Source organism: Sciurus carolinensis, chromosome 2, assembly GCF_902686445.1.
Source record: "Sciurus carolinensis chromosome 2, mSciCar1.2, whole genome shotgun sequence".
Taxonomy (NCBI): domain Eukaryota; kingdom Metazoa; phylum Chordata; class Mammalia; order Rodentia; family Sciuridae; genus Sciurus; species Sciurus carolinensis.
In genome coordinates this window covers 52740990-52764513 of record NC_062214.1, presented here as the reverse complement: position 1 = coordinate 52764513, position 23524 = coordinate 52740990, and positions in this window count along the sequence as shown.

Genomic DNA, 23524 nt, shown 5'->3' with positions numbered 1-23524 from the left:
GAGAATACTTTGCCCTTATTATAGCACCTTCTAGCAAGGGATCTTGACACACATTTCTGGCACTAATTAGTTCTTGCATCTAATTGCTGTGGATACACATTGTGTGTGCCCATTTTTCCTGATGGAAGAACTGACAAGGAGGAGATGGGTAGAAACAATATTTTACAGGAAAGTGATGCCATGTTTGCTGAAGTGTGTTTGCCTGAGAGAACGTGTCTTATTACTTTTGCCTGAGGGCATTGTTTGCAGCTGCGCTCAGAGTTTCTGCCCTCCAGGGTTCACTTCTGTAATCAGTCCCATGAACTTGATGAAAAAAAATGGCAAAACCTGGGGATGGAGTTTGTAGCTCAGTGGTAGAGGCTTGCCTAGCATGTGTGGGGCACTGGGTTTGATCCTAGCACCCCACAAAAATAAATAAATAAAATAAAGGTATTGTGTCCATCTACAACTAAATATATATATATATATGTACATATAATATATGTGTGTATATATATATATTGGTTTGTTTGATATATATATGGTAAAACCTTAGGTTGGAAGCTAAAGAATCATCAAATCACTGCTTCTGAAAAATAGCACAGCAGTTAAGGACATGACCTCCAGAGCCAACTTCCTGGGTTTACTCTCCCTGCTTTGGCACATACCAGATGTGTGAACTTGGTAAGTTACTTGAATAAAACATTGTGCCTTGATTTCTTCAAGCTATAACATGGAATCCTTAATAACAGTTACTTTCTCATAGGTTTACTATTTGTAAAGCTTTTGAAACAATACCTGGCCCACAGTAAGAATTAAGCATTCGGTCAATATATATGAAAATCACTAACGTGTATTCATTCTGACTTACAAAAGCAGCTATTTCATATGGCTTATTCTAATATTTGTTTAATAATAAAGAAAAGGGTTTTGCTTAAATATTATTTACACAACCATCATATTTATAATACTTTAGTATTTTTATTGTAACTTAATTTGTGACTTTGTTAATATAATATTGGTTTATAATATACCTGGTTTTTATTTATTAACCTCATTCAAATACACTTTGAAAGAATTGTGCAAATTCCCTTTAAATTATGTGTCACAGAATGTTGGATGTCACGTACCTGAGTTGGTAAGCTTTGGTTTTCAGCTGTAACCAAAGCTTGCAGCTGAAAAGGGATCAAGGACACCCACATTCTAGGGTCGGGAACTGTGGCATGGGGCTGGGGGAACCACTTTTGTAGAACATGTAGGTATCACCTTACCAGCTCCCACATCTCAACACTGTCTGTAACAGGAATCCTGGAGGAAAACAGACCTGGACTGTTGGGGTAATATAGGGGATTGCTTTCCTCTTTAAAGTCAAAGGAGGGAGGTATCAGGAGCAACCTTTGTCAAGTTAGTGGGATGTGGGTTCGATATATTCTTGGCTTATCTGAGAACCAGTGAACCCCTGATTACTCTGATGCAACAATGCCCAGGGTTTTGAAGAACCCTGGAATAAGCTGCATGGTAGGGGCTGTGGTTAGAGAGAGGACAGGGTCTACCTCCTGTCATCTGTCCCCTGGCTGGAGTTTTCAGTCTCAGCTGGGACATAAGATTAATTTTGAACATGCCCGTGAGATTAGTAGTGGCTGCTGAGGATAGTTGAGCTTGTGAGCAATAATTATCACAGAGGCAGCAGAGGCATTCAGCAGAATGCTGTGAGTTGATGTGGAAGATAAAGGACAAAAGTCTAAAGTGACCATCAATAACTACCAGAGTTACACAGGAAGGAGCCCTCCTTGCAGGGCCTTATTGGAGACATCACCTGCTGGTGATCCGGGATAATATGTTACTATTGGGAGAGAATATCTCCTTGCTGTGTGAAGAGGATAATAGCTCTCTTATTTCTTTCTTTAGGCCCCAATACTGGCCTCATTCTAGAAAAGATGAGAGAGAGAGAAGGACAAGGGGAGAGACCTCCAGAACTGCAAGCAGATAAAGTCACAGGTCTCCCCTTGCCTGTGGAAGAGAAGGAGAGGGGTTCTGAGTTTCAATCTAATAATAGCAAAAACTTTCACAGCACCTTCAAAGTACATAGTGGGCCTGTACTTCTAAGCATTGTAATCATTATTAAACTCATTTAACCATGGAAATATTCCTGTGAGGTGGTTATCATTATTTACATTTTACAGATGAGGAAGCTGGAATACAGAGGTTAATAACTTGCCTGACAATCCCAGCTAGTAAGTGGCAGGAGCTGGGATTCTAACCCAGGCAGCCTGTTCCAGAATCCATGGTTATTCATGGAACAAGACTTATCTAAAGAAGTGAAATAAGATTATATGAAAGTAACAGCAATAAAGAGCAACAAAAAATAGCCAAGACATTATAGAACCACCATGAAATTATCATTAAAGATTCTACAATCTCTCAGGAAAAGGGGGTTTGACAGAACATAACTAGTGGTAGGTTTTAGGTAAATAAAATGATTCCTTCTTTTATCCACACAGATGAGTTGAGATTTTTTGGTAAACCACTTTCCACTAGCTTCTTCATTTCTTCTATAAGCCTGTGAGGTAGGCATTGTTATTATTCTCTGTCGGGTTCCCGGGGCCCCCAGCCTTGAGCACGGTCAGGATGGCGCCTGGCGCTGAGCCAAGGGCGGCCAGCTGTACAGTAAACAACCAGCGAATTCCAATGATTGGCTATTGGCGATGTGATTGGAGCATGCCCCCCTCGTGTACCTATTCTGTGCCTGCAGCTGTCCGCGTGTTTACCTCGTGTGCTCTCCCCTGATTGGTTGAAGTGTATATGGGCTTGGTGGGTGGGGGAGTAGGCGGCGGCTGAGGCTGAAGCTGGGAGTAGGAGGAGGCTGAGAGAGGAAGAGGCTGAGAGTAGGAGAGGAGGCGAGGAGGAAGAGTGCGAGCAAGGGCGAGAGCCGAGTGGGAGAAGCGGAGCGGCCGAAGCGGGTGTGAGCCGAGCGGGAGGAGCGGAGTGACCGGAGCAGGCGAGAGTTAAGCAGAGGGAAAGAGAGCGAGAGAAAGAAGGGAGAGAAGGGGATTGGAAAAGAGGGAAAGAAAGGAAGACTGTGCACAATAAACTTCCGAAGCTTCAGGCGTTTGTCGTGTCTCTCTCTGCGGCCAGAGGGAACGCGATAATTCTCATTTTATAGACGAGGAAACCAAATTCTCCAGAGGTTAATTATGTCCCCAAAGTCACTCATTCATAAGTGGTAGAGTTGGGTGTTTGAAGTAAGTTCTTTTGACTTTAGGATCTGAGTTTTGAATCCCTCAGTTGCTGTGAAGGACATCAATAGGAAGCTGGACTTTACCATTTTGGGGGCCAAGTTACACAAGGGCAAAGGCTCAGAGTAGTATTGTGGTGAGAGGGAGAAAGGTGGTAAGACCCATAAGCTAAAGATGTATAATTGCCATTCTGAGTGAGTGGAGGAAAGAGGAACTCAAGGTTATACCTTCTCAAAGTAAGTAGAAAGGAAAAGAACATAAAGTGACTTAGTTCTTTTTCCAACATTCTCAGATAAACACTTGCATAATTGACCTTCTGCTTTCTAATATGTATGTATTTAAAGTCACAATTGTCCTTGAAAACCTAGCTTTAACTGTATCCCATATGTTGTGATGTCACCTATTATCATTAAATATTTAATTTTCCTATTTTCCATTCATGATTCAGCTTTGACTTATGAGTTATTAGAAGTATATTACTTAACATTCAAACATTTGGGGAGTTTCTTAACTTATATTTTAGTTACTATGTAAATCATTTTATTATGATCTTAGAACATATCCTATGTAAATTTTAAACTTTGAACATTTGTTGAGATTCAATGTTTAACCTCAGCATCACATGGTAAATTTTGGTAAGGTTCCCATGTATAGTTGAAAAGAGTGTGCTTTTTGCATTTTTAGGTAATTGTGTGTGTGTGTGTGTGAGAGAGAGAGACAGAGAGAGACAGAGAGAGACAGAGAGAATGGGGGGAGAAGGAGAGAAAGGGAGAGATTAGACAGATCCAATGTGTTCAAATCTTCCCACATCATTACTTATCTTACTGGTAACTTTCTTACTTACTAGTAACATTCCATCAGTTACTAGTTGGAAAGTGTGCTAACATCTTTTACTATAAGGCAAAGTTGGGCTTTACTCTTTGTGAGTGCTCCTTATTTCTGGGGTTTCTCCCTTATCCCTAGAATCACAGTTCTTCAAGGGATTCCAAATGAACCTCTGGTTATTTACCATGGCTCCTCCTCTTTGATAGTCCTTGATTGTTCTTTCCTCCCCATCCCTAGGAGACTCTAGTAAACTCTACCCAGCTTCTGAGTGCTTCGTCACAGCTTCCTGATATCTTTGACAAAAGCCTCAAGGGTGGTAGTAGTGTGCCCCTCTCTGTGCGTCCTCCTCCCTCCTCTCCAGGATCTTGGCCCTCAGTTCCTTCTCCTATACAGTTATTGCCTGACTTCAGATGGGCTTTATTTTCCTTTGTATTTATTTATCTAATTTTCTAGTTGGAATGTTGGCACCAGTTGGCAACAAAGCTAGAATCCCCTTGCTGGAAGTGGAAAATTTTTTCAGAAAAAAATGTTTAATCTCTTCAAAAAGAGAAGCAAGCCAGGATGTAGCTCAGTGGGGAGAGCACTTGCCTAGCATGCAGGAAGCCCTGGGTTTGATCCCCAGCAACACACATACACACACACATGCACACACCATACACACCTCATACATATTTAAAATTTACAAAATTCAAAAAATGAAGAGGAAGTTGACCCTAGTTGGAAAGAAATGCCTTCTTTATGTGGTTCAACTAAGAGCTTAAACCACATGTGGTTAACTGATAATGTGCTTAGTGAGATTTTCACTTTGTGTCCCTCCCTCTCCAATTTTATTACATGATTAACAGAAATAAAGAACAATGATGAGTAGAAGGAAATGAGAGGGAGGGGGTATGAAAAATCATGGAATGAGACAGACATCATTACCCTATTATATGTATGATTACATGAATGGTATGAATCTACATCATGTACAACCATAGAAATGAAAAAGATATACCCCATTTGTGTACAATGAATCAAAATGCAGTCTGTAAAAATTTAAAAAAAATAATTAAGAAAAAAAGAACCCTGATTAAATGGCTCATAATCTCATTCTTGCAAATAAAAGCAACCTCTGTTTTATTTTGGGGTTTGTACTTCATGTGTAAATTCTACCTGTGGTATCATAATCTGTATGCTTTTTTCATTCATTACTTCATAAACATATTTTCAGCTTATGCAAACCTGATTTTAATAGTTATATCATGTAGTCTATGTGGTTTTATATACTTGTTTCAAAACTTATATTACTGTGCAAATTGCCTAAACATCTACTTATTTGATAGTCTTTATTTTTTAAATTAGGTCTTAAAATGTATTTCCTTCTTAAAATATCTGGTATTTTATTTCTAAAGACATATTTTTAAACAGTTATATCTGCCAATTTTCTTCCTTCTATGATTTTTTTTCTAAAACAGAAAATCTAAACCCTGGCTGGCTCTTGGCATCACTGAAGATATTTTTAGAGTCCCCACATAGAATAAAATCTATGATTATTTCACTAAACAACACCAAGCATGGTAAGGAGGAGGCAGGGACAGGGAGGAAACAAGGTTTACTCTCTTCCCAGGAGGATACATGTTCCTTGCACATGAGCAATTTGTATTACTCCAAATGTGATAAGGGATGTAACAGATGAAGGGAAACAGAATGGAAAAAACCTCTAGGGGAAAACAAGGTACAATTAATCATTCTTGGTATTCTTGGTGTACTGGTTCCATGATCTCAACTGATGCCAAAATCTTTGGATGCTCAAACACATTATATAAAAATGGCATAGTATTGGCATATAATTCATGCACATTCACCATATACTTTAAATCATTTTCTAGATTATTTACACTACCTAATATAAATGATATTCAAATGGTTGTTATGTTGTGTTTATTTAGGGAAATAATGACACGAAAAAGTCTTGCACATGTTCAGTACAGATATAACTTTTTAAAAAATGCTTTATATCTGCAGTTTGTTGAATCCTCAGATATACAACCCTCAGACATAGAGGGTCAGCTGTAAGTCTTCTTCCTAATAGGTTCTTCATTTTGGGGGAATAAGGAACAACTTTGTTGAGAAGTTGAGTGAATAGAAATTTTCAGTGGAGTCGACTATTCTAGACAGAAGGAAAGCATGTGCCAAGATATGAGAGCTTGTGACTGCATTAAGTGGTCCAGGAACAGCAAGTGAGAAATGCCTTGGAGTAGAGGGGGAATGGGGAAAAGTGATGCAAAAGCGACTGAGTGATAGGTTGAGACCTTCTCTCTGTATCAATCAAAATTCCCTCTTGGAGCAGGGGGGAATCAGCAAGGGATGAATTAGAATGAGGTCTGACGCTTTTCTATGGACTTTTGAATTTCCATCTGGATTAATCGAACTGTGTAATATGGAAAATATTTTATTGTGTGGGGAACTTTACTGTATCTATTCCAGACCACCAGTTCCTCCTCTCTGGGAAAACCATTCCTATTCTTTCCTTTCTTTTGCAACTTGGATTCAGTAAAAATAAATATTTATTGCTTAAATTGGCACAGAGAATCATGACCATTTTTTACCAACCAGCTAATGAGAACTTCTGAATAACTCTTTATTAAGAGAACTGAAATTATATATTAACTTAGATCAAGTTGAATATGCTGTATTGGAAACTCGGATATCAACAGTACACCCTTATGCTAGATGGTGTGGATCATATAGAAATCACTTGATTATGGTTGATTACTGTTTTGAACTCTAAGACTTATGATATAGCATAGTATCATGTATTGATCCTTATGAGTAAACTTTAAAAAAATTCAACATCACATTTTTCACCCTAAGATGAACTTTCACCATTCTTAATTCTTACTTCTTTTCCATTGGTACTGTTGTATGTTATTTCTATTCTTCCTTTCTGTGTCCATCCCTGACTCCCACGCATCACAATCCATGGATTGCACATGTTTGTGAGATAAAAATCCTTTCTATCCTAGCATCATCTCTGTATTCTCCTTATGTTTCTCCTGGCATTAAAAACATTATGCTTTAAGTACAATTCTCTAGCTCCGTGGCATTCATGAATTCCTTCCCAGTTGCTGGCTATCATTATAGTCTGATTTTCTTTCTCAATTTTAAACATCAATAACACAATATCCAGATTGGAAATCACTATACCGGCAGCCAATCACCTGCATAGCTGTTCTTTCCAAATCTAAGAAGATGAATTCTAAGAAATAACTTGTTGAAATCAGCTTCTTTCCCCCAAAATTTTCCTATCTGAGAGATTGCCTGATGATTTTTTAAAGTGTAAATGATAGTAAAAATATAGCCTTGAAATGGACCCAAACCTTCTGGCACAGAAAGCTTTTCTCTACAAAGCTTCCATCTAAGTTCATATCGACTATTTACATTACAGAAGTAGTGCATGCTTGTTTATTATAAAAACAGTCACAAAATACAAAGTAAAGTGTGGAAGTCCCACTCTCCTTTCCAACTGCCTAAAGGTAATCACTGTTAAAAGATCTTTAAGATAGTCTTCTTTGCACAAATAAATATCTCTGCATGTAATAAGAGCATTTTGAAAACAAGAATGAGATTATACCACACGTATTATTTTGCAATTTGCTTCATTTCTTCTGTATGATTAATACAAATATATAGATGTATCTTTCCTTGTTAATACTTACAGCTGTAACCCCCACAATTTTGCATATGCAGATGTACCACAATTATTGAACTTTCTGCAATTACTGGACTTTTACTCTATTATAAATAGTGTAATAGTGTAATATTACACCCTTATGCTGATGGTGTGGATCATCAGCTTCATGTGCTTGGGCGTGTTTGTGTAATTATGTGATTTCTGTGTAGGAGAGAAAACCAGAAATGACACTTCTGGACTTATGGGTGCATGTTAGAAGATTTTATAAGAATATGTCCTTCACTTTACTATCACTGGATATTATCGGTCTTTTGTATTTGCCAAGATAAAATTTTAAAAAAATTTTTACATTCCCTGACCACCAGTGAAGTTAAACATTTCCCCACACATTTATTAGCCATTCTTCTCTAAATTCTTGTTTATATTCTTTGTTCATTATTTCTATGAGGTTGACATTTTATTGATTTGAATGTGCTTGACTGTGTTTGGTCCACTAGTTCGAAATCATGACTGCACATTGGAATCAGTCACCTGGGGAAATTTTAAACATGCTTTCCCCACCCTTTCCTTAGTGATAGGGACTGAACCAAGGACCTTAGCATCTAGGCAAACCTTTGAGCTATATTCCAAATCCCCAGGGAATATTTAAATGACAGTCTCCTGTCTGTAAAATATTTTAATTATAATGGAATTGGGGGAGCTCCATGTGTTAAGTCTTAGATTTTCTGAGTGAGTCTGGTATACAGTTAAGGATGAGAATCATTGGTGCAGGTGATTTAGATAGGATAGATGCAAGGTTATAAGAAATAAGACATCCAGGAGCTAAGAGGTTCACTTTACTTCAATTTTGCTTCTCTTTCCAAGTCACAAGTCAGAGGACAACCAGTTTGCCTCATTCTTTGGTGTTTACCCCAAAATTGAGAGAATAAATCCATATCTGGTTATTGAAGATTAGTGGACACTCTTTTGTCCTGCTTCTTCTTCGGCTCCACAGTAGACCTATGCAGCATCTAATTTTTTTGGAGAATTTTTGGAGGGGAGTCAGATAGGAGCAATTGATTTAAAGCTGGAGATAAGTATCCATGCTTGGAAGCCCAGGGAATTCTTAAATATGATAAGTGATTTCATAATTTGATCTAAAATGCCCCAGATGGCAAGGGGGGCAAAAGCAGTGAAAATAAAGAAGCAATATGGAGAAGTGGGATGCATGTTATATAGAAAATCATAGGAAGGTTCTAGCCCAACCCTGCTACTAACTTGCTCTGGTGCAGTGCTGCCCAGAGACTGAATTTACTCACTTCTAATAGAAGGGGCTAGAAGAATTTCTGAATTCTCTTCCAGCCTTACATGCCTTTAACCAGGAGAACAACATCAACCCCAAACTCTGTTATTTGGAATTTAATTGTACATGGATAAATTAAGGTCCCATGGTAACTTCTCTCTAGTTTATAGTATTTTGTTTTACTATTAAATCCTATAGTCAGGAGAAAAGAATTGGGACAATTGGGTCTAATGTGTGTAGCTTCTGCATGTTTATATCTGCCTGGCTCTAGCAATGGAATATTTGTAAAATAATAACCACTCTGTTGAAGGACATTTACTCCATAAAGGTGTTTAAAGTACAGAGTAGTGACTTTTAAATTTAAATATTGAAATATAGAAAATTTGAAGGAAAGAAGGGTTTTGCTGTACCAAAATTTATTCCTTACTTTGTTGCCTGTCTTCCTTTTCTTATTTTCCAAATACATGAGTATCATGACAGTAGGGTAACTCACCATCTTAGTTTGCCCTGAACTTTCCTAAAATTACCACTGAAAGTCTGATGTCTTGGGTATTCCCTAGTTCTCAAGGACAGTTAGTCAGAAACTATACAAAGCAGAGTATACAGTGGTAAAGAACAAAACCCTAACATTTATAATAACCCATGCATACCAGTCAGTAAAGATAAATTTACATGGGTGAGAGAAGTCATTTTTCAATATATCCTGTACTTTTCCATGAAGAGCTCCTGAATTTTATTTCAAATACAGGCCTCCAGATTACTTCATGGTGTTTCTATTATATTTTAATAAGATAAAACTAAACACTGAGAATTAAGAAATAATAATTGACAAAATGTAGAGTCGTTTAAATACATTGAGATGGCTTGTTCCCATGATAAGCTCCATGTCTACTCAAGACTGTATTTATGACTTATAGCTACTTAAATCATTCTTTCACATTTGACCTAAGCAAACAATTTAATAAAAATTCAGTTGAAACTGTCTATAGAAACATTAACTTATAAAACTTTGACTAAAGTGTGAACATCATCTCAGTGATGTTCACATACTGACAACACAGGGCACCATCTTAAAGTACTTGCACATATGCTATCTCCTCTAACTTCCATAGTCCCCTGGAGGTAGGTAAGACAGATATTATTTTAAGTACACAACTGAGCAAACTGAAGTGTGGGCAGACTAAATAGCTTGCACAGGATCACTCAACTAGTAAGATGCGTAGCTGGAATTTGAACCCTTGTCTCTAGGCTTTCGGTGTCAACTTTTGGTCTCTCTTTTCTATGTTGCAGTAATATGTTAATAGCAGAATGAATAGGGGAGGGGAGAACATAGAGGAAAATTACTAAATTCCATTTCTGGGCAATAGAGCAACAAAGAAAATTACTCAGCATATGTATTTTTAGTAAAGAAAAACTTTTGGATATTTCCCACAATTGGACTCAACATTAAGACCCTCTTTCAATAGATTTCACCATATTCTATAAGCAGTAATTTGTCCTTAAATATTCCCAGGATGGAATAGACATAACAGAACAGACATATACTTAGTTCCTTTTAGTGTTCTGCCTATAGAAGACTAAAGGCAAAAAAAAAAAGATTAAGAATGTATAGTCTTTCCTACAGGACTTTGCAAATTGTAGGTGAGATAGTACAGAAAGGGCTGTATTTCAAGAGTAGTATGGGGTCAGAAAGGAGGAAAAAATTATTTCTAGAGAACACCATTAGGTGTTGGACCTGAGACGTATTTAATCTGAGATGGCGGCGGGGTGGTGTGGCAGCTTAGGCCCTACCTTGTGGGGGTCAGTGGGGGAGAAAGCAAAGGACATTTGTTCTAGAACAGAGGCTTGCCATTTTACTGGAAAGTTAGACTGAAGGAAGACCATGCTTTGGTTCTTTAGCACATCCAAATGCTGTGCCTAGCACTCCAACTGAGCTGTTGCTATGAACACCTCACACCTCAGCTTCTGCATCTACCTCCTCCCAGGAAGCTACCTGAGGGAACCATGGAATTATATACCTGGCAGTTTGCAAATAAAGGTAAACAAAGGGCAGACACAGCCTGAGGTCACAGGGCAAGCTGGTAATAACATCACAAATTCCTAAGGGAAGGGTAGCCTGGCTGCAGCTGCAGACGCCTACAGGGAGGAGGTAGGTGCTTACTCTTGTTCCAGCACATTCCATTTAATATGCGTTTCTGATCAGAGCAGCAGATCTGGTGCCCAGGTGAGTTCCTCCACACAGGTAGGCTTGATTTCTCAGCCAACAGTCAACCTACAAGAGCATGCCTCTCTGGGGTTTGAGGGTTATCTACAAGTGGCCAAAGCCATGGGCAAACAGGCTTCCATCTACTTTAAAGTGATTGCTAATTCATCCTCCCTTGAGAAGTTCACAACTGTGTTGGGCTAAATTTGAGGGCATCTGTAAAGAGGTGAATTTAAATAACCAGGTATATGAGCTAGATGATGATGTATCTATATATCAAACATTGTGCATTTGATTTTAAAAACAGAAACTAATATAAAACCTAGAATTCAGTAATGAGAATAAACTGTTAACAAGTCCAATTTAAAAAATATATATATATTTTAGTTGTAGATGGATACAATACCTTTATTTTCTGTATTTATTTTATGTGGTGCGGAGGATGGAACCCAGTGCTTCACACCTGCTAGGCAAGTGCTCTACCATTGAGCCACAACTCCAGCCCAAAAAGTCTAATTTTTAATACAATCAAAAACAAGATCCTGATAACTTTTGACTGCACTCATAATATGTATGAGCTTAGTGAGAGCACTCCCTGCTGTATCTTTAGTTTTTAATTATTGGTAGAATTACTGAATAATTCTAATTAGTGAAAAAGAACATATAGGCTGTACTCCTTTCCTGGCTCCTGAAGCTGGGCAGAACTTTTTGGTTAGACTGGAACACATTACATTATCTCTTTCACTCCTGCTTTAACTGTGAACTGTGGTTCAGAGGCATTTTTCTGAGAAAACTGGTGTTTTAGGGACATAGAAAATCATGTACATACACAGAGACACTTCCACACACTCTCCCAAAAGTGTTTGAAAGACTGGTGATGAGTGGGGTACAGTGGCACAGGCCTGTAACCTCAGTGACTCGGGAGGCTGAGCAGGAGGATTGCAAGCTTGAGGCCTGCCTCAGCAACTTAGTGAGACCCTGTCTCAAAATAAAATAAAAAGGGCTGGGAATGTAGCTCAGTGGTAGAGTACCCCTGGGTTCAACCCCTAGTACCAAATTAAAAAAAAAAAATCAAAGACTGGTGATATTGGAGTCACTCTGCTTACTGGCTCATGTTAGATTCTTGCTGGCTCAGCAGAGGAAGCCCCATACACTGTAGCCACAGTCAGAGAGCCTGACTTGCACAATGATGAAAGCTGAGTTAAACACTTGATAGCCCACAGTTCCTCTGTCCTGTTTTGGGGTGTACAGGACGAAGGTGCTACTTCAAGCCCCATGAACCAATTTCTAATCAGTCTCCCCAGGTTCAACAAGCCCTCTGCTCTTGATTTTAAAATAATCTAACAACAATAACACACACACACACACACACACACACACACACACACACACACAATTTATTTTTCTTTCACATCATCCTGCAATTTGAGTTCTTGCACACAGCGCAGAATAATTAAAACCAAACCTAGGTTGTACCTGAAAGTCAGCCCCCTTGGTCTGAGTCATCATCCCCCAACTAGGCCAACAGACCTTCCTCTAGTGTAGGTCCACTGGGGAGGGTTGAGTCAGGAAGACAGGAGGGCTCGTGGGTCTGGCTGGAGTCTCAATCAAAGCCTTCGTTCAGGAACACCATCCCCTTTTCCCTCCTCCACCACTGTCTTCTCTGGTTGGGGCTCTCTTAAAGTGATCATGTCTTCTATGAAAGGCAAGTCCTGTTGGGACACGAAGCAGCCACAGAAGGTCCTCCAGGCAAGACTTCCCATAGACAATTTGGCCAAATTCATAAATTAAGTTGAAAATTTGATCCAGCTTGCTGCCAAGTGGGGCTAATTAATTTCTGTAGAGACTGATGAACAGGAAGCACAGTATTCACATTATTTCATCAACAATTAATTCACTAAGCTTCAATTCATTAGTTTCCTGGCATTCACTATCCTAAACAGTGTTGGGAAGGTGTTTGTGGAGGCAGCCTGGCTATTTTAAGCCTCCTGGAGAACACCTTAGCTCTAGCTTCGCTGCCTGCTCACAGGTGACTTCACCCTCCCCCAGAGAGGACTCATTAGGGGTTGTTTTGCAGCCCCGGGAGGCAGGTCTGGGTGGTGTATCATTCCTCCCTGGGACATTCTGGAACTTTGTGGCCTCTCTGGCAAGGGGAACCATGCTCTGGGCCCCACTTTAATCGCTGCTTCACTAATGAGCTTCATAAATGCCCCAGGTTGCTCCTAAGGACAGGAAGCTGGAAGGGATGGAGTGCCAGCTCAGCCTGCTTCAGACTGCTCTCCCTCAGTCCCTCCTTCCAACCTCAGATCCCTTCCAGTTCTAGAGCACAAGGTCCCCAGGTCAGAGCTCTTCACTGGTCAGCCAGTAGGTACTCCATGTGATCATGAGGTGCCAACTTTCTAGAAGAAGAACAGTACAAATGTTCCATAAGAGCAAGAACCCTATCTGTTTTGTATGCATAGGTTCTGACAAATAGTAGGTGAACAATAAATGTGAGAGAAAGGAAGAAAGTGAGGGAGAAAGGAAGAAGCAACAGAAGGAAAAGTAGTGACTAGGATGAAACCTGAGATGACTATGAGCTACTTGTAGATAGGAGAGATAGGATAGATAGGATGGAGGTGGTATTCAGAGCCAAGCTGTATAATTATATAAGTTATGCACTGTACATCTCTGAGGGCACTGTCCACCTGCCTGTGTGTACTCACAGAATGTTCACTGCTCCAAGACTATGAGCATCTTCGTTCAGGCTGAGAAGGAACACTAGGAGCCCTGCAAGGACATGCTTTCCCAAACCAGGCACAGGCTCCCACACAGAGAGGTGGTCAGGTTGGTTCACCTGGCTGGGCTCCACCCTCATGAAGAAGCAAAGGCCAGGGAGAAGCCTGACTAGGAGATTCTGGCTCTGATTCTTGGCAGTCATACACTTGACATTCTCTGTGTTCATGAATTTCCTTTTTTGTCTGGGCATAGTAAACTATTGTGGCTAAGGCAGGCATTGGCCCATGGGGCAGGCAAGTCAGAGCCCTTGACAGCAGCCTCCTTCAGAAGCCCTGACTTGCTTGGACCCTGCATCACCAAGGAGAAACCACTCACATTTCATCCTCCTCTGTTCTTTCCCCGGTAGGGACTTGCTCATTACTGTTTCCCCAATTCCCCTGGGTGTTGCCAGAAACAGGATTTTACTGAGGCTTTAATGTTTGAAACATTTTGGAAAAAAGAAAGAAATAAAGAAAGAAAAGTTAAAGTCCACGCTCTCTTGCAACTGCAAACAGGAAGAGGAGCTACATTTCAGAATTGAAATATTTCACTAATGGAAGGTTCTAGGCTACGTGAACAAAAATGATAGTTTCAGTTTGAGGGCAACATGGCCCTTATGTCCAACTTGCAATGAAATTATGGAAGATACCTAAAAATTAGGGCAAGTCTGGCTGGGCGTGGTGGTGCATGCCTCAGGAAGCTGAGGCAGGAGGATCACAGGTTTGAAGCCAGCCTCAGCAACTTAGTGAGGGTGTAAGCAACCTAGCAAGACACTGTCTCAAACAAAATATAAAAAAGGGCTGGGGATGTGGCTCAGTGGTTAAGTACCCTTGGGTTCAATCCCTGGTACAAAAAAAAAAAAAAATATATATATATATATATATATATATATATATATATATATATCTGGATTTATGCTAGAAGTTAATTCAGAGTACCAAGCAAATATCAGAAAAATTTAAGGAAAGTCTATTAGAATGAGAATAAATGGTACAAAATGAAAGGAAGACACCCATATTCAACCTGGAGCTCAACTTCTGAAAAAGTAGCAAAACCTCATGTGAGAAGCAGATCACTTTCTGGGCTTCACAGTCTTCTTTCAGTTTAGGGAGAGAAAATCGGAGGCTATGGCCCAAGGTTTGGAAGCAGCAGGGAGCTGGAGGACTGGGGACATGGAATAGGGTGAAGGGGTAGAACCTACCTTCTAAGCAGCAGATATCCAACCAGAAGCAAATCTGAGGACTGCAGTACTAGAGGACCTGTCACAAAAGCAACTTTCACTCAGCCTCAGGCCCCTGGGAGTCTTGGGTGTGGTGGGAACTATTGGCTAAGGCAAAGGATGAGTTGGGGATCCAAGAGAGGACAGGGTTGCTTCTGCACTGAGGACAAGGGCCTAGGTGGATATGCTGGCAAAAGAAATGGCCGAAGACAAGCATCCCTGTTGTCTCTCCATATCCTGGAGTGGCTTGAGTCAATGAACTGTCCTGTGTTTTAAGATCAAATAGAAGACAAATCAATCAGCATCCCTGAGGCCAAGTGAAGCAGTCTTGGGGAGTCAAGAAGTGTTAAATGTACATTTTTGTTTTTTAATTTTTAAAAAAAATTTTACAAGAGGGCTGGGAATATAACTCAGTGGTAGAGTGCTTGCTCTACACTCTACAATAATAAGCTTATGGAGGTAAATTTGCATAACATAAAATCAACCATTTTAAAGTGAAGAATTCTGTGGCATTTAGTATATTTGTAATGTGCAATCACACACCACTCCTATCTAGTTCCAAAACATTTCCAGCACTGCAAAATTAAATCCTTGTCCAGTAATCAGTCACTTCCCATTCCCCCTTTCTCTCCAGTGATCAACAGTTTGCATCCCATCTTTTCCTATCCTGAACATTTTATATAGATGTAATCATACAGTATGTGAACTTTTGTGTCTGGCTTCTTTCACTTGGCATACTTGGCAACTTGTTGTTGTTGTTGTGTTTTTCAGTGCCCAGGATTGAATCCAGGGCTTCACACATGCTAGGTGAACAGTCTACCACTGAGCTACACTGCAAGCCCTTTGCATTTTTTTATTTTGAGACACAGTCTTGCTAAATTGCTGAGGCCAGCCTCAAACTTGCTATCCTCCTGGCTCATCCTCCCAAATAACTAAGTATCAAAGATTACAGGAGAGCACCATCACACCCAGCAACATGTTTTTGAGGTTCATCCAGTTAGAATGTTTGTAACAGGTACCAGTATTGCATTCCTTTCTATGACAAAATACCTTGATTCATATATGTATATTCATTCATTCATCAATTGACAAACATTTGGGGTGTTTCCACCTTTTGGCTGTTGTGAATAGTGCTGGGTTATGAGCATGCATGTGGCTGACTACTGTTTTCAATTCTTTCTGGGAATACACCTGGGAGCAGAACCAAGGGGTCCCATGGTATTGCTGTGTTAGTGTTTGAGGAATTTCCAACTGTTTTTCCCAAGTGGCTGCATGTTTTATGATCCCACCAGCCATGTTGAAGTATTCTGTTTTCTCCATATCCTTGCTAACACTAGTATTGTCCCTCTTTTTGTTACAGCCATCCTACTGGGTGTGGAATGGGTTTTGTGAACATCGAGTCTTGATTTTTGTTTTGGGGGGAAACAGGTCTGAAGAAAATTTTCACTGAATAAAGATGAGAAATACCTAAAGAGCGAATGGTTCCATGCCAAGAATCTAGATGATGATGACAATGATGATGATAGAAGATAAATTTTTTTAAACAGTGATGCTAGACACAGAATTCTAAAAACTTTAATCCCCATTAAAAAAAACAAACCCTAGGTGGCTTATTGTTATTATTATTCCCATTTTATAGGTTTAGAATTGGAGGCTCTGAGAAGTCACAAGCAAAAAAGAAAACCTCTGAAAAATATTACTGCAAAAAATGCATTTTGCATAGCATCTGCTTTATTCTCTCTATAAAATTCAGGAATGCTTTCAAGAGATGAAACCTGAATTAAGATGAAAGAAGAAATAAGAAGGAAGCTGGATGATGTAATGATAAAGTATGTGATCCTAAAATGTTATGGTGGAATTTGAAGCCTTAGAAGCAATAAAGAGCAGAATTTATACTGGAGAAAATGAAAACTGAATCCATTTGTCTGTCCATTGAAGGCATGGAGAGAAGGGGCTCGAGGGATGATGTTAAGGTTTAGCATCATTAGATGCCAGGCAAAACACTTGATTCTTTCACTGGAAACATTTACACATCTTCATCTGCCTGGCAAGATCTGGATTGGATCCTGCCAAAAGAAAGGGATTGAGCCAGATGACTTCTCTGCTCATTTTCCAGTCCTTCTATTCTGGAAGATTTTCTTCTATTGACTCTCATATATGGGTTCTATCCAAAGTTAGATCTGAGGTCTAGGTGTGTGTGTGTGTGTGTGTGTGTGTGTGTGTGTGTGTGTGTAGCCGTGGGACTCTTCCATTTATTATCTTTCTTTTCTTAAAAAACCAAGTGCAGTGCCTTGTATTTTCTGTGGGACCCATACTTTCCACACAGCCCATGCATCTTGATGGGTTTTCTTTCTCCACTTCTCACCTCTGACAGTGGTCACTGGAGGCCTTTAGCTCTCTTTTACTGCAGGATTCAAAGCTCAACTGTATGTAACTGCTGCCTTCTGACCCTGAAGGGAGATAACCTCTGAGAACAAAGTCAACTTGCTGGAAGAACAGAGCTGTGCTGAGTACTAATAATATTGTTGACCTCTGCTTTAAGTTGTGTCTGACACTGAGCCCTACCCCAGAAGTCAGGTCACATGAGCCAATATATATCCTTTTGCCTAAGTCAACTGGGGTGAGGTTCTCTGTCACTTATTTTTTTTTTAATATTTTAATTGTAGATGGACACAATACCTTTATTTTATTTATTTATTTTTTATGTGGTTCTGAAGATCAAACCCAGTACCTCACATGTGTGAGCTACAACCCCAGTCCCTCCCTGTCACTTATAACCAAGAGTTCTAATGGAATTGATTGGGCAGAATAAATCAAACACAGGATAAAGACAATCCTTCTTCTCTGAGAATCTGCGGGTGTTAGATACAGAGCATTCATAGTGATATCAGTGCTCATGAGAACATTCTATTTTCATAAGATTGTTTTTAAGAACAACCAACAGAAAGGAAATTAATAAATGACATGTACATAAACAGAACTTCTTCATTCATTTGTGTTTAAGAATTTTAATTTTCCTGAACAGGTTAATTATTTATTCCATTTTTGGTACTGAGGACTGAACCCGTTGTACTGAGCTATGTCCCTCAGCCCTTTTTATTTTTTATTTTGAGATGGAATCTTGCCTCCTGCCTCAGCTCCCCTCCCCCAGTCACTTGGATTATAAGTGTGTATCACTGCACCTGACCTGACCGGGTAAATTTTAATTTTTAAAATTTTCATAACCAGGTTATTGACCTTCAGGGCCTCAAAGACCAAAGGAAATAAGAGGTGAGTGAACTGATGTGTTTTCCTATGCCAATGCCAAGCCCATCCAGTCTGAAGATGTGCCTATTGGTTTCCCGATGGGAAGAAATGCTTCCTCTGCCACAAGATGCTCTGTGATTGTTAAGGGAGAAAAGTTCTTTTGTTCATTTGACAGCATTTTCCCACCTTCTCTCCACACTCAGGTACACTGCCTCCCTCCATTTCCTTACATTGGCCATATTTTCCCCTTGACATCTGTTTACCTTCATAGTATCTACCACTGTAGCTCATACAATGTTTACTGATCTGTTAATTTGTGGAATGTCACACTCTTCCTTCTACTGTAAGGTCCACAGGACAGTGGCCGGGTTGTTTTTCACCTCTACTCAGAGGATGGCCTAACAACAAACAATCCTTGTTGAATAAACGAATGGATGGATAAATGCATACGCGAATGAATGTTGGGCTTCAGGAAAATGAAGGAGTGAGTTTCTTTGGTCGGGGGTACTGGGGATTGAACCCAGGGGTGCTTTACCACTGAGCTACATACCCAGTCCTCTTAATTTTTTATTTTAAAACAGGGTGCCCTCACTAAATTGCTGAAGCTGGCCTCAAACTTGCCGTCCTCCTGTCTCAGCCTCTCTGGGATTACAGGTGTATGCCACAGCACCTGGCTGAGTGAGTTTCTTTATACAATATTTTTGTCTGAGGTAGTTATTTTTGTTAAGGCTCTTTCTTAAAAAAAAAAAAGTTAATGTTTTGTCCACTGATTTTGAACTTAGCTTTTTTCAGGAGAGGGGAGTCCAGTGGAGGGAGGAGGAAGGGACTTGGTGATACTTAGAAACTGGTTCTGTAAGTTTATCTTTCTTTGGATGCAGGAGTGGGCTATTTGGAGGAGTATATGAAAGCCTTGTTGATCCTTCTGGAAGGGAATTTCACAGCTGCTGCCAGGAGCTGTGCAGGGAGTGGGTTCTGGTTAATGGTTCAAGTTCTGATTTGAGGTAAAAGAGCACTACGACACCTATTGCTTAGGATTTTCTAGTTTACCATTACCTGGAGACCTTGAAGAACTACCCAGGGAGTAGAAAGTGAAGCAAAGAAAAATAGATTCTTTTTTCTTTTGTTAAAAGTTCTGGATAGATTCATCTTCAGCAAAAGGGAATAGTTAAGTCAACAATGCCTTTTTCATTGGGAGAATATTATATCTCCATTAAAATAGCTTATAATAGTATAGAACATGATTGTACTATAGTGTTAAGTCCAGAATAAAATAGACTCAGGACCTAGAGTTGTAGCTACAGAATAATAACAATTGACTTGATAAATGCCCTGCCTGGAGGGCCTGGTTTACCTCCCCAGCAGCATCTCTTATCACCCCTCCTCTTGGAGGCCCCTGCCCTCTGCCCTCCAGTCATCTAAACCCATATTTCACTCGCACATTCCTCCCATTGCCACCCTTCCCCTCTCCTGGACATCTCTTCTTGATTCTTCTTCCTGTCTCAATTGAAATGTCTCTCCCTCTAGAAAACCTTCAAAACCTTCCCTGAGTCCAGAGTCAGATAGACAAAAATTGTACTTCCATGTTCTCATTCTTAATACATGGTCTCTCTCCCCTGAGGCTCTGAGCCCTGTGAGGGTGGATGGAACCATGCATTGCAGCATCCCTAGCTCCTAGAGCTCAGCGTGACTCAGGTGCCCATACAAATTGCTGAATTATAGAACTGAAGGACATAAGCCAAAATAATGCTAGTGGTATTGCTTCTAAGTGGGGTAACTCATGCTAATTTCTATTCCTATCTTTTTGCATTTTTTCAAATTCTCTACAGTAAGTATTATTACATTTATGATATAAAATAACAATTGATTTTAATTATTAAATCTCTGGAAAGGGCATAAATAGGGGCAACATCAACCATGTTTTCTTTCTTCACAGAACAATGAGATTTCACCTGCAATATTTAGGTCTTTGGGGAAAAACATACCAATGTACCTGGATTACAAATCCACCAAATCCTTGAGAGGGTTTAATGAGCCTAGCAGACCATGCAAGGCTGTGTTATGACATTATCCTAGTGAACTGCATATTCAGTGCAGTGACCCTCACTACAGCAGGATCCAGGATTTTCATTGTATTTTCAGTAATTTGCTCAGGGCCTCGAATAAAGCAGTTAATTGTTTAGTAAATGTTCACTGAATTACTTGATATTTGTCTTAGGAATAAAACTAACTCAGATTGATGCAAAGAAAAGTAAAATGTGTTTTGTGCCATTGTTTTGGAAATTTAGGGATGGCTGCATGGGAAGGGAAATTTCCCTCTGCCTTAGAAATGGTAGCACAGTTGGTAGATAATATGCATGCATCGTTACACTTCTATCTAGAGGTAAGATTTAATGTGACCTCAATCTTCCAGACCATGACTAAAAACAAAAGAGGAGGAGGAGGAGGAAGGGAAAGAGGGAGGAAGGAAGGGAGGGAGGAAGAAAGGGAGGAAGGGAAGAAGCAGCTTTGGAGCATCCTAGTAAGTTCTAAAAGGTCATGCCCTGGAAACCTCTGAGAGCTTTGCTGATCCCCCCACCTCACCTCAGAGACTGTCTATAGGTACTTTGGATACGATTCTAACAGAGTCTTGAGCCTAATAAGGGTTCCAAATCATCACATACTGGGGATGTTTTTCTTAGGGGCACACTGCCTTCCATGTTGCAAATATAAGCAACAAAACATCAAAACTTGGACAGATCTTTCAAGAACATGCACTGAAGTTTGCTGCACTTTTACAGATGAAGCACAATGAGAGAGGTGAATAGGTTCACTCCAAATCACACAGCAGAATAAAACTGATGAACAGTAAACAAACAACTCCTAGGCCTCTGCTGTCCTTACCAAAGCAACAGAGGGTCATGATGACCAAACCAGAGAAAGGAAGGCAGAGAAGTGAGCACTATATTTTAGAGTGATTCCCATAAAAAATTCCATTACAATTTTTTAATTAGTTTGTAAGAGTGATTATCTTCAGTTATCTGAAGTACTGACTTCTGGGCAAAGTTCCACTGCCCAAAATTATTGGACAGAAAATAATTTGCTAATATTTATTTTTCATCTATTGTTGCAAAATAGATTCACTCTAGCTGTATGCCAGCTACACGTGCGCGTGCACACACACACTTTTCATATCATCCCATTGAGCAGACTGGGAACTTTGTGAAGGCAGGGTTTGACTTGCTCATTTCTGTATGGTGCCCAGTACCCCCAGGTCAGTAGTTTTTCTGGATGAATGAATAAGTGAACGAACAAATGAATGAAATTTCTAGAGTTAGTAGTGAGCTGTCCTATTTAACTTCAAGGGAACACACCCATGTCTTGAGGCCAATTCTTAAAATCCATATTGTGGATGCATTTGGTATGACAGGAAGCAATTAAAAGAAACCATAAGCATTGAGGGAATGGTTGTCAACACTTATTTTGATAACCAACAAACAATGTGGAAACTGCATTTTTCCCTGCCCATGGGAGCATGTTGACATGTGAAAATACAAAATAAACTTCAACACAATATATAAAACCTAGTAGGGAAGAAAAAAAAAGTCACACAAAGCTGCAATCTTTTCTCTTTTTCTTTCTTTTTTAAAATATTTTTTTAGTTGTTGATGAACCTTTAATTTTTATTTATACGTGGTGCTGAGAATGGAACCCAGTACCTCACACATTGTTAGGCAAGTGCTCTACCACTGAGCCACAAACCCAGCCCCTCTTTCTTTTTTTGATTCAAGATTTATGTACATGTAGTTTGCGGTTCTTTGCTAGCTCACCTTTCTTCCCTTGGAAAACTAAAATCCTTCTCCCACTTAGCTCCCTTATTAGTGCTCCCTAAAATTCAAGCTATTATTTCTTCTAATGAACAAAATTTGGGATATCGTGCGACTCATCCGCATCTTCTCTGAGACTACAAATTATCAGGATGCACCTCATGTCTAGACACCCGTAGGTGTCATTTGAATCCTGATTTAAACTGTTTACAACCCACATCGCTTTATTTATTCTTCAACATCAGGTCTCCGTTTAATTAAAATTGACTTTGGTCCTTCAGGCATGTGCCCGTGCGCTCCCCATCGCAGCACAGAAGTGGTTTTGCTCTTATTAATTCCACCTTTGCCTCTGTCTGCTCTAACCCAAGAACACTCCGCCTGCCCAAATCGCGAGCCTGCTTTCCTTGAGTGCTGGAGTGGAAAACCACAGGCGAGAGCCAAGGAAGCTTCCCATTTACAAGCTGTTCTCCAGGCGAACGCTGATCTTCCCCAGACGCTAAATCATAATCTTCGTGTTTTTTCGTATTTCACATTCTAGCCACAATTTCAACATCCCATCCCCGTGACATTAGGAATGATAAATCAGCAGACGGGACAGCTCCCCTGTACAGACTGGTACGGGCGGCGGACCGGGCTCTGCCAACGCCCTCGCTCCTCTCAGGATTAACCCTTTCCCGCGACGCGACGCGGCCTCCGTGGCCCGCAGCTGTGCCCGGCAGCTACTTTTAAATACATCAGATGGCGGTTCTTTTCTTCTCGCTTTCCTTTCTCCTTCCCTCCATCTCCCTCTCTCCCCACTTCCTTCTCCCTCTTTCTCTCTCCCCCCTTCCTTTCCTTCTTTCTCTCCTCCTGCCCTCCCTTCTTTCTTTCCTTCTTTCTCTCATCCTGCCCTCCCTTCTTTCTTCCCTTCTCACTCTCTTCCCTTTCTCCCTTTCCCCTCCTTCCTTCCTCCTCCATTTCATCCCCTCTTTCTTTCTTCCTCTTTACCTCCTCTTTCTTTCCTTCTTTCTCTACTCCTTCCATCCCTCCCACTTTCTTTCTCTTCCCCTTTCCCTCTCTTCCTCTTTCCCTCCTTTCTTTCTCTCTCATTTCTTCTTTTTTGTTCCTAGCTCCCTTCTCTCTCTTTCTTCCCTCCCTCCCTCCCTTCCTTTCTTCCTTCCTTCTTTCTCCCTTTCCCTCCTCTTCTTGCCTTGTCAGGCTTAAGACTATTTTCAGGCAATTGAAAATATTAAATCACTTTTTAATATTAAATCACTATTTTAATATTGAAAATATTAAATACACTTTTCTTAAATTAG